The sequence below is a fragment of the Rhipicephalus microplus genome, unplaced genomic scaffold (assembly GCF_043290135.1).
Source record: "Rhipicephalus microplus isolate Deutch F79 unplaced genomic scaffold, USDA_Rmic scaffold_34, whole genome shotgun sequence".
NCBI classification, from domain to species: Eukaryota; Metazoa; Arthropoda; class Arachnida; order Ixodida; family Ixodidae; genus Rhipicephalus; species Rhipicephalus microplus.
Genome location: NW_027464607.1, coordinates 1,291,646 through 1,305,449, shown reverse-complemented (window position 1 = coordinate 1,305,449; position 13,804 = coordinate 1,291,646). Strand labels below are relative to the sequence as shown.

The window sequence follows — 13,804 nt, the reverse complement described above, 5'->3', positions numbered from 1 at the left end:
ACGATCGAGTGTCTCAAGAGTTTGACATAGAGACTGGGGATCACCTACAGCCGTCTGAACGGGATGAACTGCTGTCGCTCATTGAGAAGTACCGCCATCTATTTACGAGCAGTGACAACCCCATTCGGCAGACTCATGTCGCTGAACATGTGATCGACACAGGCGATTCTCGACCAATTCATCAGCACCCATATCGTCATTCCCCTTTTGAAAGACAACAGATTGAGCAACAAGTAGAAGAAATGCTGCGCGATGGGATAATTAGAGAGTCTCACAGTCCTTGGTCATCACCTGTCGTCCTCGTGAAAAAGCCAAATGGGACTTGGCGTTTCTGCGTCAATTTCCGCAGAGTCAATGAGGTCACTAAAAAGATGTGCACCCACTGCCACGAATTGATGACATTCTCGACGTGCTACAGGGGTCAAAATACTTCACCAAACTTGATCTAACATCAGGCTACTGGCAAGTGGGCATCAAGGAGGAAGATAAGCAAAAGACCGCATTTGCCTGTGGACCCGGCCTGTACGAATTCAATCTTGTCCCTTTCGGCCTGTGCAACGCCCCTGCCACATTCCAGAGAATGATTAACAAAGTCCTCAGTGGTCTTCTCTGGAGAGTTTGTTTGGCCTACTTGGACGACATCGTTATTTTCTCGAAGACTATGGCAACTCATTTGCAAGATTTGGAAAATGTGTTTTCGGCTTTGGACGCGGCAAACTTACGACTGAAGTCCGAGAAATGCAGCTTCGCCCACCAGGAGATCAAATATCTTGGACACATTCTCACAGGTGAAAGCATCCGGCCGGACCCAGACAAAGTAGCAGCGATCGAAAAATTCCCCAAGCCACGAAACAAGAAAGGTGTACAGAGCTTTCTCGGAATCTGCAACTACTATCGGCGATTCATCAAAGATTTCTCTCGCATTTCTCGACCTCTGACCAACTTAACCAAAAAGGATGTTCTTTTCATCTGGGATGCGGCATGCGAAGTGGCCATGCAATCCCTCAAAGAAAAGCTGATCACAGCCCCAATTCTGCGTCAGTTTGAGCCGGGAAAGCCGATAAAGGTGCACACTGATGCCTGTGATTACGGCATTGGCGCCGTACTTGTACAGAAAATTGGAACTCAAGAGAGAGTCGTCGCCTATGCCAGCCGCCACCTTAACAAAGCTGAGATGAACTACAGTACAACTGAGAAAGAATGCCTCGCCGTTGTGTACGCCTGCGGACAGTTTCGGCCATACGTCTTTGGTGCTGAGTTCACGGTCGTGACTGACCAAGCCAGCCTGGCTTGGCTAATGAAAGGAATCCCAACGGCCGTCTTAAGTGATGGTCTCTGTTGCTTCAGGAATTCGACATAACGTTGCGACACCGCCCTGGCCTCAAGAATGGAAATGCCGACACGCTTTCCCGCCTTCCTCATGATCCCGCGCCTGTAAGCGAAGAAAACCCCTTACCGTTGCTGGTTCTGGATCAGGTGGATGTTGGAAAAAAGCAGAGGGCAGACCCATGGATGAAAGAAATTATGCAGCACCTCGAGCACCCGGATGCGCCCGTTGTCAGGAAAACTAAAAGAACGGCACGGAGCTTTCGGTTGATCGACGGTGTACTGTATCGAAGGGCGAAAGGGTTTCAGGAGGATCGTGCGGAGCTCGTTGTCCCCAAGAGCTTGAGATCTGAGATATTAAAGTACTGCCATGACGCCACCACGGCAGGCCACTTAGGTGTCAAGCGCACATGGGAGAAAGTTCGTTGCCGATATTTCTGGCCGAAGATGTTCTCGTACGTAAGCAAGTACGTTCTCTCCTGCCCCGACTGCCAGACACGAAAGCAACCACCGGGGAGGCCGGTCGGTTTCCTCCAACCGATCCCACCTGCAGGTCGACCTTTTCAGCAGGTGGGCATGGACTTCATTGGGCCTTTCACTAAATCCAAAGCAGGGAACCGCTACATCGCCGTGATTACCGACTACCATACGAAATGGGTCGAGGCTGTCGCGTGTCCAGCGGCCACTGCCGCAGAAGCAGCAAGAGCTTTCGTCGAACAAATCGTCCTACGTCATGGTGCCCCGGAGAAAGTAATAAGCGATCGTGGGCAGCACTTTGTCGCCAACTTGACCGAAGAAATATTCCGGCTCGTGGGTAGCGAGCATGCCACCACAACAGCATACCACCCACAGGCCAACGGCTTGTGCGAGCGTTTTAACCGCACGCTGGCTGACATGCTCAGCATGTACGTTTCCTCACACCACCGTGACTGGGATGAATTCCTACCGTACGTTCTTTTTGCATACAATTCTTCCACCCACAGACGACTGGATTCACTCCCTTCTTTCTTCTTCACGGACATGAACTGACACTACCGGTGGATGTAGGGTCGAGCGCGCAACGCGGATTCGACTACACCCTTGATGCAATGAAAGCGGCCCGCAGGCTGCGGCAGGCTCGAAAAATAGTAAATGAACGGGAGAAGCGTCAGCAGGAGAAGAACAAGCGCAGCTATGATGCTCGGCGACGAAGTGTTGTTTATCAACAGGGCGACTTGGTGTACTTGTGGACTCCCTCCCGGGCGAAAGGGAAGACGACGAAGCTTCTTCACAAATATCACAGACCTTTCCGTCGTGTGCGCCGGGTAGCCGAGAACAACTGGGAGGTGGTAGACCAAACTGGGAAAAAAACGTGACGTTGTGAATGTGGCGCGTTTAAAGCCCTGCCACGTTCGATTGGGCTCCGATGCCGACGACGCGGACGATGAGTCTGATGATAATCGCGAGGTGCGCGATCTCGGTGGTGATGTGCGCGAGGGCAGTGCCAGGAGAGATGACCCCGGATTGCATCGAAGTGTTGTGCGCGAGTGCAGTGCAAGGAGAGATGACCACGGATTGCATCGAAGTGTTGTGCGCGAGTGCGGCTCCAATCGTGATGTGCGCGAGTGCGGTTCGCGAGTGGGTCAGGAACTCCGTTTGCAAAATTGTGTGCGCGGGACACAAACCAGTGTTCCAGTACAGCAGTGCGAAAGCTACGACACGGACACTGAACTTTACTCGGACTGGAAGACATTTTCAAGTAATAACAACGCACAACAGAATGTCAGTGCTTACGAAGCGGACACTGAGTTGTATTGCAGTACCGACGAGGGAACCTATATATTTCTGTGCCCAATTATTTCGTTTTGTTTTTTCATCTGTTGTTTTTATGCAATTTTTTTAAAGCCTCTCACCTTTTATACACATGCATAAGTGTCTTTAAATAAGCATCTCACACACTTGTTGAATGCAAAACCTTTTTGTATAATTAGTCTATTTCTTGTCGTGTTTTGAAGATAAAACGAGTGGGACACTCTTTTTCGTAGGGGGGAGGTGTCGCGAGAACTATGTTTCGCGGAAAACCTTGTTCTTTTGCGGCTCACAAGCGGAGCAGTCAAGGTCGCCCCCGTTCGGGATTAGAAGGGGAAAGCTTACTCGGAAAAGCGTCTAGCAAGAGGTAGGTCCGGCGCCACCGTCTGAGTTTAAGCCATTGTTGGCAGGCACGCGTGTCATTGAGAATGACATGGGGACGCGACCACTTAGCCTGACCGAGACATAGTGGCGGCAGGTAAACGACCATATTCTCCCCCGCTGTTGTTAGGATGTCGGGGCGCCTCGCTGTCGCATGTACACCTGGTAAGCGCACGGAGCCCAATGGTGTACCCATCGCTCTTAAGGACGCTTCTAGGAAGCAACAATTAACGAAAGAACTGACGGGGCTCGAGCGTGAGAACGGCCGCCGACGGAAGTCGGCCGACGGAGGAAGCACGAGTAATGTTGGGCAGCACGGCCTGGCATGGGAGAGAGTGTCCCGTGCGGAGAACCTATCCCTTTGCGTGTTTCATTTGGTAAGGAGGTTTTTGCAAATGTAGTGCCTTTTATGAAAGTGTTTCTGTGATTGCTTGTGATGATGCGAGTCCCAACATGTGATTGGTTTTTGTGAAGACTCTTTGTTCGACCAAGGGTTAAAAAGAGGATGTTGGGATTTGAAAAGGAAGCGGAGTCGGGGTCAACAGCGGATCTCACCACCGGAGACCAGCTATGCAGGCCGAGGGGTATGCCACCATTTTCTATGTTTTGTCTTTGTGACCCAGTGCATTTTGTAAATTGAAGTTGTGTTAGCTAAATAAACCCCCAATGAGTGCTCCCCGAAATCATCGTGTTGACTTCTCATCGATTGCCTCCGCGGAGTTTCACCCACACTTATTCGTCTCCCTGGTCGTCCGATGCGCCTAACTTGAACAACCCCGACATTTCGCTACAATATGCTTGATAGCCGGGAAGGAAGCTGTCAAATGCAGTGCATCGGAACACGGCTGACAGCGATGAAGCACCGGGCACTGTTCGTTGTAGCATAATTCGTTGATCCAAGAGGGCATGAATTTCGCATCTCCCAAGACGACTAACGCTTGAAGAGCAAGGGACTGTAAGTATCGCGTCCTCATGACAGCACCAAAATCCAGCAGCGGCTCGCGACACGAGCTCTTATATAGTTCGTGGTCACATGACAATACATGCGATGCTCATGCACACTGGTTGAGTGATGATATGTTTATATCCGGGAAGGCAAATGTCAAATCCAGCGCATCAAAACACGGCTGACAGCGATGAAGCACCGGGCACTGTTTGGTGTAGCATGGTTCATTGATTCAAGAGAAGTAAATTGCGCATCGCCCGAGTTGACTAACGCCTGCGAATGTGACTGTAAGCGTCCCATCCTCAGGACAGCACCGAAAACCTTGCATCTGTTTAGCAGTGGAGAACACAATATCTTGTGTTACCAATATCCTGTGTCACAAGTGTATGGCAAGTGAGCCCCAGTGTCTGTTTCATCTACATTATGTAAACAATGTCTTGATAAGATTGCAGAAGTGTTGTAAAGGCAGACCCTTGTACGTTTAAATTGTTGCAATTGTGTGATGGAGTGTTGTACTCATGCACCTGTGGATGTGTTTCATGTACTGCGAAATTGAATTTCAAAGTGAATTAATATAGGCAATCTGTTGTGAATGTGACACGCCGTGGGCGATGGACTGGGTTACGGGTTGTTGTATGGTGATTGTTCGCACTCATTTGTGTTGTTCCGAATAATATGTGATGTTGTTCTTTTCCTGTACCACCCCCCCTCCGCACTAATGCCTGTATGAACGCTGTGGGTATTAAATAAATAAATAATAAATATTTTTAAAGTGGGGGCAGTGTCACCAACGAGCACTCAATAAAGCGCGCGCCTCTGAATTCTAATCACAACGTGAAATAGAGGCGCCGGACAGATGTGACAAAAGTCGGCGCTAAGAAAAAATAAGCATCAAAAGACACCGCAGCATGCCTTCTCTCCCCCTCGAATACACCACCGCCACACCATCCAACCTATTTGGACCTAACACCCAGGGAACTTAATGAACATAGAGAAGGAAGGGGTGAGTCACTCCCTGGTTGCGTCACGAGTCGCGGATTGTTCGAGAAAGGTCCCGCCCATTCACCAGCTTTGGCTGTGTTGCGCGCCGAGAATACATCTAGAACCCAGGGAGAACGCATATAAGGCAGCAGCAGAGGCAGTCGCAAGAGGACATGAAGAGAGTTTTACAACCGCGGGAGAAGGCTTGTCTTACAAGCAGCTGATAAGTGTGTGTTTATCGCCAGTGGGCGAAGACGTGTTCTGCAGTCGCAGCGCTTGAGAGGCCGACGTGTTTACCGGCGAAATTTTGTTACTAAAGTGCGGACAGTTGACTACGTGAAAGTTTCCTGGAAAAAAAACTTTGGAAGAAGCGGGACGACAACCGGTGCTGGTTTTCAGTGAGTGTTTCCTTGAATATAAGCATAAGCATTGAATATTCCAAGAAATTTAAATTGAATAAATTTGACGACAAACATTTAAGTCCATAAGTGTCTTCATTAGTTAATGCATGAGATTGCATTGTAGCGCGTGTTATTGTTTGCACCCATTGCTTTGAGTTTATTCAGGAGTGCCACGAGGCTCGTCCTGGGACCACTTCTCTTTTTGATTTATATCAATGATCTTGCTGAATGCGTGGACAGTCAAATGAGGTTGTACGCAGATGACTGCTGTATATATCGTGAAATTAAGTAAACTCAGGTTTCCGAACAACCACAGAAATACCTTAACTCGGTAATACAGACGAACACAGATATATCGAACTAAAAGGGGGTCGCAAATTAGTTCGATATATGAAAAGTTCGATATAAGAAATAGAAGCCCCAAGAGCTTATCTGTAGAGGATCATTACCTGCAATAGGTGCACTGAAGAATGACAACTGATTCCGCACACACGTCGCAGCACAATGATTTCTTTGCGTGAAAAAATCGCTAACCTTGGCCTGCTTCTTCGTTTTTCAAATGTTGAAGACGCTAGTCTCGATCTTATCACAACTCGCGAAACGGGTCGTTTATGTGCTCGTCGTCGTCGTCGTCGCCGGTTTCCACAAGTTCCGCTGTCTCCAAGCCTGCCTTGCGGAAGCAGTTGATTGATATGTGGGGTTTAACGTCCCAAAACCACTATATGATTATGAGAGACGCCGTAGTGGAGGGCTCCGGAAATTTAGACCACCTGGGGTTCTTTAACGTGCACCCAAATCTGAGCACACGGGCCTACAACATTTCCGCCTCCATCGGAAATGCAGCCGCCGCAGCCGGGATTCGAACCCGCGCCCTGCGGGTCAGCAGCCGAGTACCTTAGCCACTAGACCACCGCGGCGGGGCTTGCGGAAGCAGTTAACCACTACAGTGTCCACCTTCACGTCTCGCCAGGCATTGAAGATCTCCGTGGGAGAAAACTTCACGGAGATTTCCGGCCGCTCCTTCGTCATCCACTGCTGCATGTCCTGGCTGTTGACAGCTTCGCTTTCGCCAGAAATGGTTTTGCCAACGATGTTGTAGTGTTGCTTAAATCGGTGAAGCCACCCGCTGTTGTCGGAGAAGTTGTTTCACCGAGTACAGCGGCAAACCATTTGGCCTTGGCGATCAGCATCGGGCCATCCAGCGGAATGTTCTTCGCCTGCAATTCTAAAAACCAGGCAGTGCCTTTTCTATATTCCCGTGGGAAGAAACGCGCACATGACAGGCTCCCGGCGTTTGCTGCTCCACCGCCTTTGCCTTGATATCTGCCTTGCTTTTCAACAAGGTACTCAAAGTGCTCCGTGGTATCCCGAAGTCGTCCGCGACGGTCGAACATTTCTCGCCCGCCTCAACACGATGAATAGCTTTAAACTTCGTCGCAAAGTCAATTGGGTCTTGCGCTTCTTGGCGCTGGCCATAGCTACAAGAGAAGTCGACAATTCAATTAGTCCGCAGCGGCTTTGCACACCACGCATGCAATAGAGAAACGCTGCACTTGCTGTGGTACGTGTACGACGCGACGGCTCCAGAGCAACAAAGTGCGCGAGGCGATCGTGAGGGCAACAGCAAACGGTGCGAGCTGTGGTTGGCTGATTAAACCTCGCAAAACAGCAACAAAATTGGCCCTGTGTCTGCATGTTACGCAGCAAATGCCGTCGAAGGATGATAGTCTTGCGTCTGGAGAGAGTGAACAAAACGTTTATTGGATGTTCTGCGCAATAAAATTGGTGAATGGTATTCTGGAGGCGCTGTGTTAAAGTGCCTCGAGCGTGCAGCGGGGGCGAATGAGCGCATCAAGTCACGTCACACGTGAGACATGAGCGTTATCTGGCAGTTATCTTTGAAAATGAAGCGCGCGGCGTGCGTGCCCGTCTCGGAGGTGATAAGGTGTAGAACACAAGGCGACGGGTAGGTGCCACAACCATGTTGTCTTAGCAAAGCGCTGGAAACACTTGTCTTTTCGTGCAAGCATCGCATGGTCAGCGCAGCGTGATAAACGCTACGGTCCTTAGAATTACTTATGTATGCCTTTTCTAGTGAAATACACCCAGAATATCGACGTGTTGTTATGTTGCCTCAGATATGCGCAATAATTGCTTTTTAATTGACAATCGCACAAGTATGAATGCTGAATCTTGAGAAATATTGGCAGCGGGCTCTGCGGATGGGGTCGGCCGTTTGGGGTATCGTCTAGTGCTTTTTAGGATACTGTTAAGGGCGGACAGACAGCACAACATTTTTGCGTCGGAGGTACCAAAGAAACACTATCGTCTTTAAAAGAAAAGACGAAAGAAGGAGGACGTCAGCTCCTTCATTCCTGCTCTTCGAGCCAACGCGTACGCGGAGAAAGCATGAGGGAGAAAAAGAGAAACGAAACAAACAAAAAAAGCCGTTCCGCAAGTTGGAGATTGCGCAGTCCGAGCCCTCTCGCCCTTACCTTTTCTCGAGCGTTTCGGGTTTTGGCGGAGGCGTGGTGCCGAACGAAGGTCGCTAGGCCACGGCCGCTGCTGCGAGTGCCGAAAACGCGCCTTCTAACTCACGCGGGGAGCCGCGCTGCCGCGGAGATTATGGGGGAGGGGGGTAAGTGCTAAAGCGCACTTTCCAGCTCACGTGGCGCTCGATATTTCCGAAGGCGGGTACAAATACCACTCGACATAAAGGTGCGAATTTCTATACTTTTGCAAAGAACGTTAAAGGGAATAACTTGCGAGTTCGATATACCCGAAAATTCAATATACGTGGGTTCGATATAACCACGTTCGACTGTAGCATGCTGCAATACGTGGAAAATGAAGCTTAACGTGTCAAAGTGCAGTGTCGTTAGGTTTACCGAGAAAAAGCCGCCTCATATCTTAAATTACTGCACTGAAAGGATACCATTGTAAATCAATACAAGTATCTTGGCATTGTCATCAACAGCACACTATCATGGAATGATCACGTTCGCAGGGTATCCGTTAAAGCCAGTCGCGTGCTGAACTTTCCGCGCCGAAATTTCAGAACCACCCCCTCTGTTCTTAAACAAGTACTTTGCGTGTCGAATGTACGCCTGCTTTTAGAGTATGCTTGCATTGCCTGCGACCCGGTCACAAAGGTACGTATTGATGCATTGGAGCGCATCCAGAAACGTGCCGCCCGGTTTGTGACGGGTGATTACAACTTCACCAGAAGGTCTAGCGATATTGTTAGTGCACATGAACAACCGCTACTGCCCTCAAGGCGCAAATATATCAGGCTATGTCTTTTGAACAACCTAATAAAGGACTAAACTGGGATCGAAAAAATAAATGCATCAAACCACCAACCGACACCTCATTACGACGGGACCATCCCTTCAAAGTACACGAATATATGTGCCGAACAACAACATATGCAACTACTTTTTCCCTAAAACTATACGCGAATGGAATAGTCTTCCAGAAAGTATTGTGACCGCCCCTGACACAGCGTTTCCTTCACTTTTAAAAAAGTATGCTTTGGTTAGGTTTGGTTTTTGTGGTACATAGGCAGCTTAGGCCATTATGCATCAAACGCATGGTATGATTGTTTTAAAATGTTGGGATGCCTTGCCTAGGCAAGGGCCTCGAGGATACCAACCAAGTCTAAAAAAAACCTCAATCGTCTTCTCAAAAGTGGGAAGCCCTACGAGGTTTTCCTGTGTATTTAGACGATGCAGTGTATAAGTTTAGAGTTTGTCTAAAAGTTCTGCTTCTTTCAGGAAGCTAAGAACTTCTGAGTTATCAACAAGCGTGTCTTCAAAGCAGTGCCGGCTGAAGAGGTATATGTTGATTGTAAAATACGATAAAATGTTTTTTCCGTAGTTCTTATATAGTTTAGTGCATGACATCAAAATATGATTTACTGATAGCTCGCCTCTGCATTTCGGACACGGTTTCTCATCTTTTGCTAGTGGGGGAGGTGTATGTGTCCCATGCGTAAGCGACATAAAACTACTTCTACTACTTCTATGAACCGTTCTTGGTGTGAGCAGGACTTCCATTCTTCTAAGGTGGGTTTCACTAGGTGGAGCTTGTTTTCTGTTTCTGAGTGTTATCTAGCCTGCAATGCATTTCTGAGTTTGTGGTGTACTGATTTTAAGACATCTTTGTAGGGAATGCTGACGTTCTTTATTTCTTTACGTCGTGCTTTTGCTGCACATTAATCTGCTTTCTCGTTTCCACAGATTCAGACGTGGCTCGGTACCCATCAACGCTTTATGTTGTGTCCCTGTTCTATAACTGTTATTATGTTGCGTAGAGTGTCGCCTATGATTGGTACATACGCATTTCTTGGATGAAGGGCTCTTAGTACACTTAATGAGCCTGTGTATATTATACTTTTCTCATTTTTTTTCACCACTATTGATACAGCATAGCTTTCTGCGGTAAATACGGATGCACATTGCGGTAACCGAACTGTATGTTTCCAGTGGTTGTGTATTACCGCACTTCCAACATATCGTGTCGATTTGGAACCATCGTTGTAAAATGCTGTGTGTCTCGCAAATTTTGTCTGAATTGCTAGAAATTCGTGTAGTATATGCTCATGCGGTGTTTTCTTTTTTTTGAAACTGAGTCAGCGTGAAGTCGCACACAGAGGGGAGGCAGTACCAAAGAGGGAGTGCATTGGGTCTCTGAGCAATCATCGGCAACGTGTCTTTTATATCTAAATCTTGGCACGTCTCTTCAAATCTGAGAAGGAGCGGCTTAATTGCTTGGAGTTTGTTAATAAATAGTGTTGTGGATGGGCATTGAGTTACTATAGCATGGCAACGGTGTTTGGGCATTGATCGAATCTTCAGAACATATGAGAATGTGAGCATGACTATTCTGTCTCCCAGTGGTGGTTCATTTTCTTCTACATACAGACTTTTTATAGTTGACGTCCTAAATGCACCGGTTCCGAGGCGCAGACCTTGATTATGTACCGGATCCAGCTGTTTCAGATACGATTTTCTCGCTGATCCATATACTAAACTACCATAATCTAGGCAGGATCGTACAACAGAGCGGTAAATTTGTAGTAGGCCTGTCCTATCTGAACCCCAGCGTTTGTGTGACAGAACCTTCAGTATGTTCAGAGATTGGGATGCTTTTTTCTTTAACGCTTTTATGTGTGGAATGAATGTAAGCCGTTTATCAAATGCTATATACCTAAAAACTTATGTTCTTTCTTTACTGGTAATTCGGTTTGATTTAGGTGTAAGGTAAGGTCTGCCTGTATGCCTCGTTTGAGAGATAAGAGAATGGCCACGGTTTTTTGTGCAGAAAAGCGGAAACCATTTCTGTCAGCCCATGTTGTTAATTTGTTAATCGCTAACTGCACTTGTCTTTCACATGTCGATGTGTTGCAGGATGTGCTAGCTATTTGGAGGTCGTCGATGTAGAGTGAGTACATGATCGACTTGGGTATTACTTTGCTGATCGAGTTCACTTTTATGACAAATAGTGTTGTGCTTAGAATGCACTCTTGTGGTACTCCATTTTCTTGAGTGAAACTTTTCGATAGTGTTGAACCTAGGCGTACCTGGAATGATCGGTTAGACAGGAAGTCTTTGAAGCAGTTCAACATCCTTCCGGGGATTCCTAGCTCAGCCAGGTCCTGGAGAATTCCGAATCTTCAGGTGGTGTCATATGCCCTTTTTTAAGTAAAAAAAGATGGCCAGACAATTTTGTTTGTGTACGAAGGCTTCACGGACGGTGTGTTCAAGTCGTACTAGATGATCAGTTGTGCAGCATGTTTTTTTTTAAAACCGCACTGATGAATATCGAGGAGTTTGCGTGATTCTAAGACGAATGACAGCCTAATATTAACAACACTTTCGAAGGCCTTCGCGAGACAGCTGGTGAGAGCTATCGGTCTGTCACTACTAGCACTGGTTGGTGGCTTTCCCAGTTTCAAAAATGGGATGAGGATTGACTTCTTCCAGGCTTTAGGTAATTTTCCGGATATCCAAACTTGGTTGAAGAATGTTAAAAGTATTTCTACGGCACGTTCAGAGAGATGGGCTAACATTTCGCAGTGTATCTTGTCAGGTCCCGGTGCAGTTTTCTTGCCTGCTGTCAATACTGTGCGTATTTCTTGTTAAATAATTAGGCAGTTGTATGGTTCGTTTGAGTTTCCACTTGTTGGAAGTCTTTGTTTCTCAGCTGCATGTTTGTGTTTCAGAAATGACTGTGTATAATGTGGCGAGCTGGAAACAGCACAGAAGAATTCAGCTAGAATATTCGCCTGTTCGTCAATACTTGTCTGTACGCCAGGAGGCGTCAGCAACGGTACAGTGAATGGAGAAAACTCGCCGTCTATCTTCCTGACCCGTTTTCACATTTCCTTTGATGTGGTGGTGCTGTTTATAGAAGAGGATGTACTTTTGCCACGATGCTTTTTCAGCATTGTGACGGTTGTATCTGGCCTTGGCTCTAGCTTTTTTAAAACTTACAAAGTTTTCCGGTGTTGGGTACCTGCGAAAGGTTCCCCAGGCTTTATTTTGCTTCTTTTTAGCTTCTCTGCATTTGCATGTATACCATGTTTTGTGATTTTCTTTTGTGAGTCCAGATGTCCGAGTGATAGATAGCCGGGCAGCTGTTACGATGCAGTTTGTAGTACATTCGTTTTGTTCATCTACGTTGAGGCCTTCTGTCCCTATTTCTTCCAGACAAGCCTTTTCTAGGAATAGGGCCCAGTCAGCTAAATGTAGCTTCCAACGTCGTGGTTTTTGTTAAATGACTTGAGGTGTTGTTGTTTGGCTGATTAGTATGGGTAGATGGTTGCTTCCATATGGGTCGTTTAGTACATCCCACTTAAAATCCATAAAAACAGAGGGTGAACAAAATGATAAGTCTATGCAGCTCATTTTTCTTGAGCTAGGAAAGAAGTAGGTTGCTTTTCCTGTATTAAAAGGCATATGTTATTGTTCAATAAAAAATTTTCAATGATTTGGCCTCTAGTGTCAGTTTTTTCACTACCCCAAAAAATGGAGTGTGCATTGAAATATTCAACCACCAAAAATGGCTCTGGCAGCTGTTCTACAAGGTGTTCTAAATCAGAAATGGATATTTTAAGATGTGGCTCGAAGTATGCCCTGCACAATGTAATTGATTTAAATGTGTGTATGGTGGCCGCCACGGCTTCTATTCTGGTTGTAAGTTTGTGTTCTCGCGCTGGTACTCCGCTTTTGACTATAGTTGCAACATATCCTGAGAGCCTACATGCCTGCTCTCGGTCGTGCCGGAGTACACTGTAGTTTTTCAAGATGTTTCTATGTTAAGGACCTATATTAGTTTCTTGTAAACACAAGGATACCGGTGAGAAAGTGGCTAGTATGTAAGTTATGTAGGAGTCCCCTGTAGTTCCGTGTATAAAAGCCATGTTGTATGTTACGGGTAGTGTAAAACTTTGTTTTGGTATATGTAAAGTTCTGTTATCAGGCCCAGTGATTCTGGGCTTGTCTTTTTTCCGATCTAAGGAGTCCCGCCGTCGTTCTAACGTCGATGGTCCAAGACTACCCTGACTTGTGTCCATCGCATCACCTGACACGATGGACGTCCGTCCTGATTGTACGGATTGCTTCTCATTTAGCCTCGCCGCATGGAGAAAGGCTTTGAGGCTCGCTGACCCTAGAGTTCGCACAGCCTGAGTTTGAAGTAGTGGTGCAGTGGGAGCTGTGTCCACTTTGGGCGCTGGGTGCCCTGCCCTGACGTCACTAGGTGTGCCCTGGGCAGGCGCTGAAGGCCGCTGTGTTGCCGAGCCCTGTTGCAGCACAACGGAGTAGCTTCTGCTTTCCATCAATGAAAGACGCTTCCGCGCTTCTCTGAAGCTGATGTTGTCCTTAACTTTGTGAGTAACAATGCTATTTTCTTGTTTCCATATTGGGCAAGCACGCGAGTACACAGGATGACTACCCTCGCAGTTCACACAGTGGTG

At 47.2% G+C, this 13,804-nt stretch overlaps 1 protein-coding gene across 3 annotated transcripts in view; it reads left to right on the top strand.

The window, feature by feature from the left end:
- Positions 1 to 5,496: 5,496 nt before the first annotated feature.
- LOC119162986 (uncharacterized) overlaps positions 5,497 to 13,804 on the top strand; it is a 130,884-nt gene continuing 122,576 nt past the window's right edge. Inside the window, exon 1 of one of the 3 annotated variants that reach the window (XM_075884517.1) lies at positions 5,497 to 5,820. The gene's annotated coding sequence lies outside the window, so the exon portion shown is untranslated. The remainder of the gene's footprint in view (positions 5,821 to 13,804) is intronic. The other 2 variants (XM_075884518.1, XM_037414874.2) reach the window with 2 other exon arrangements.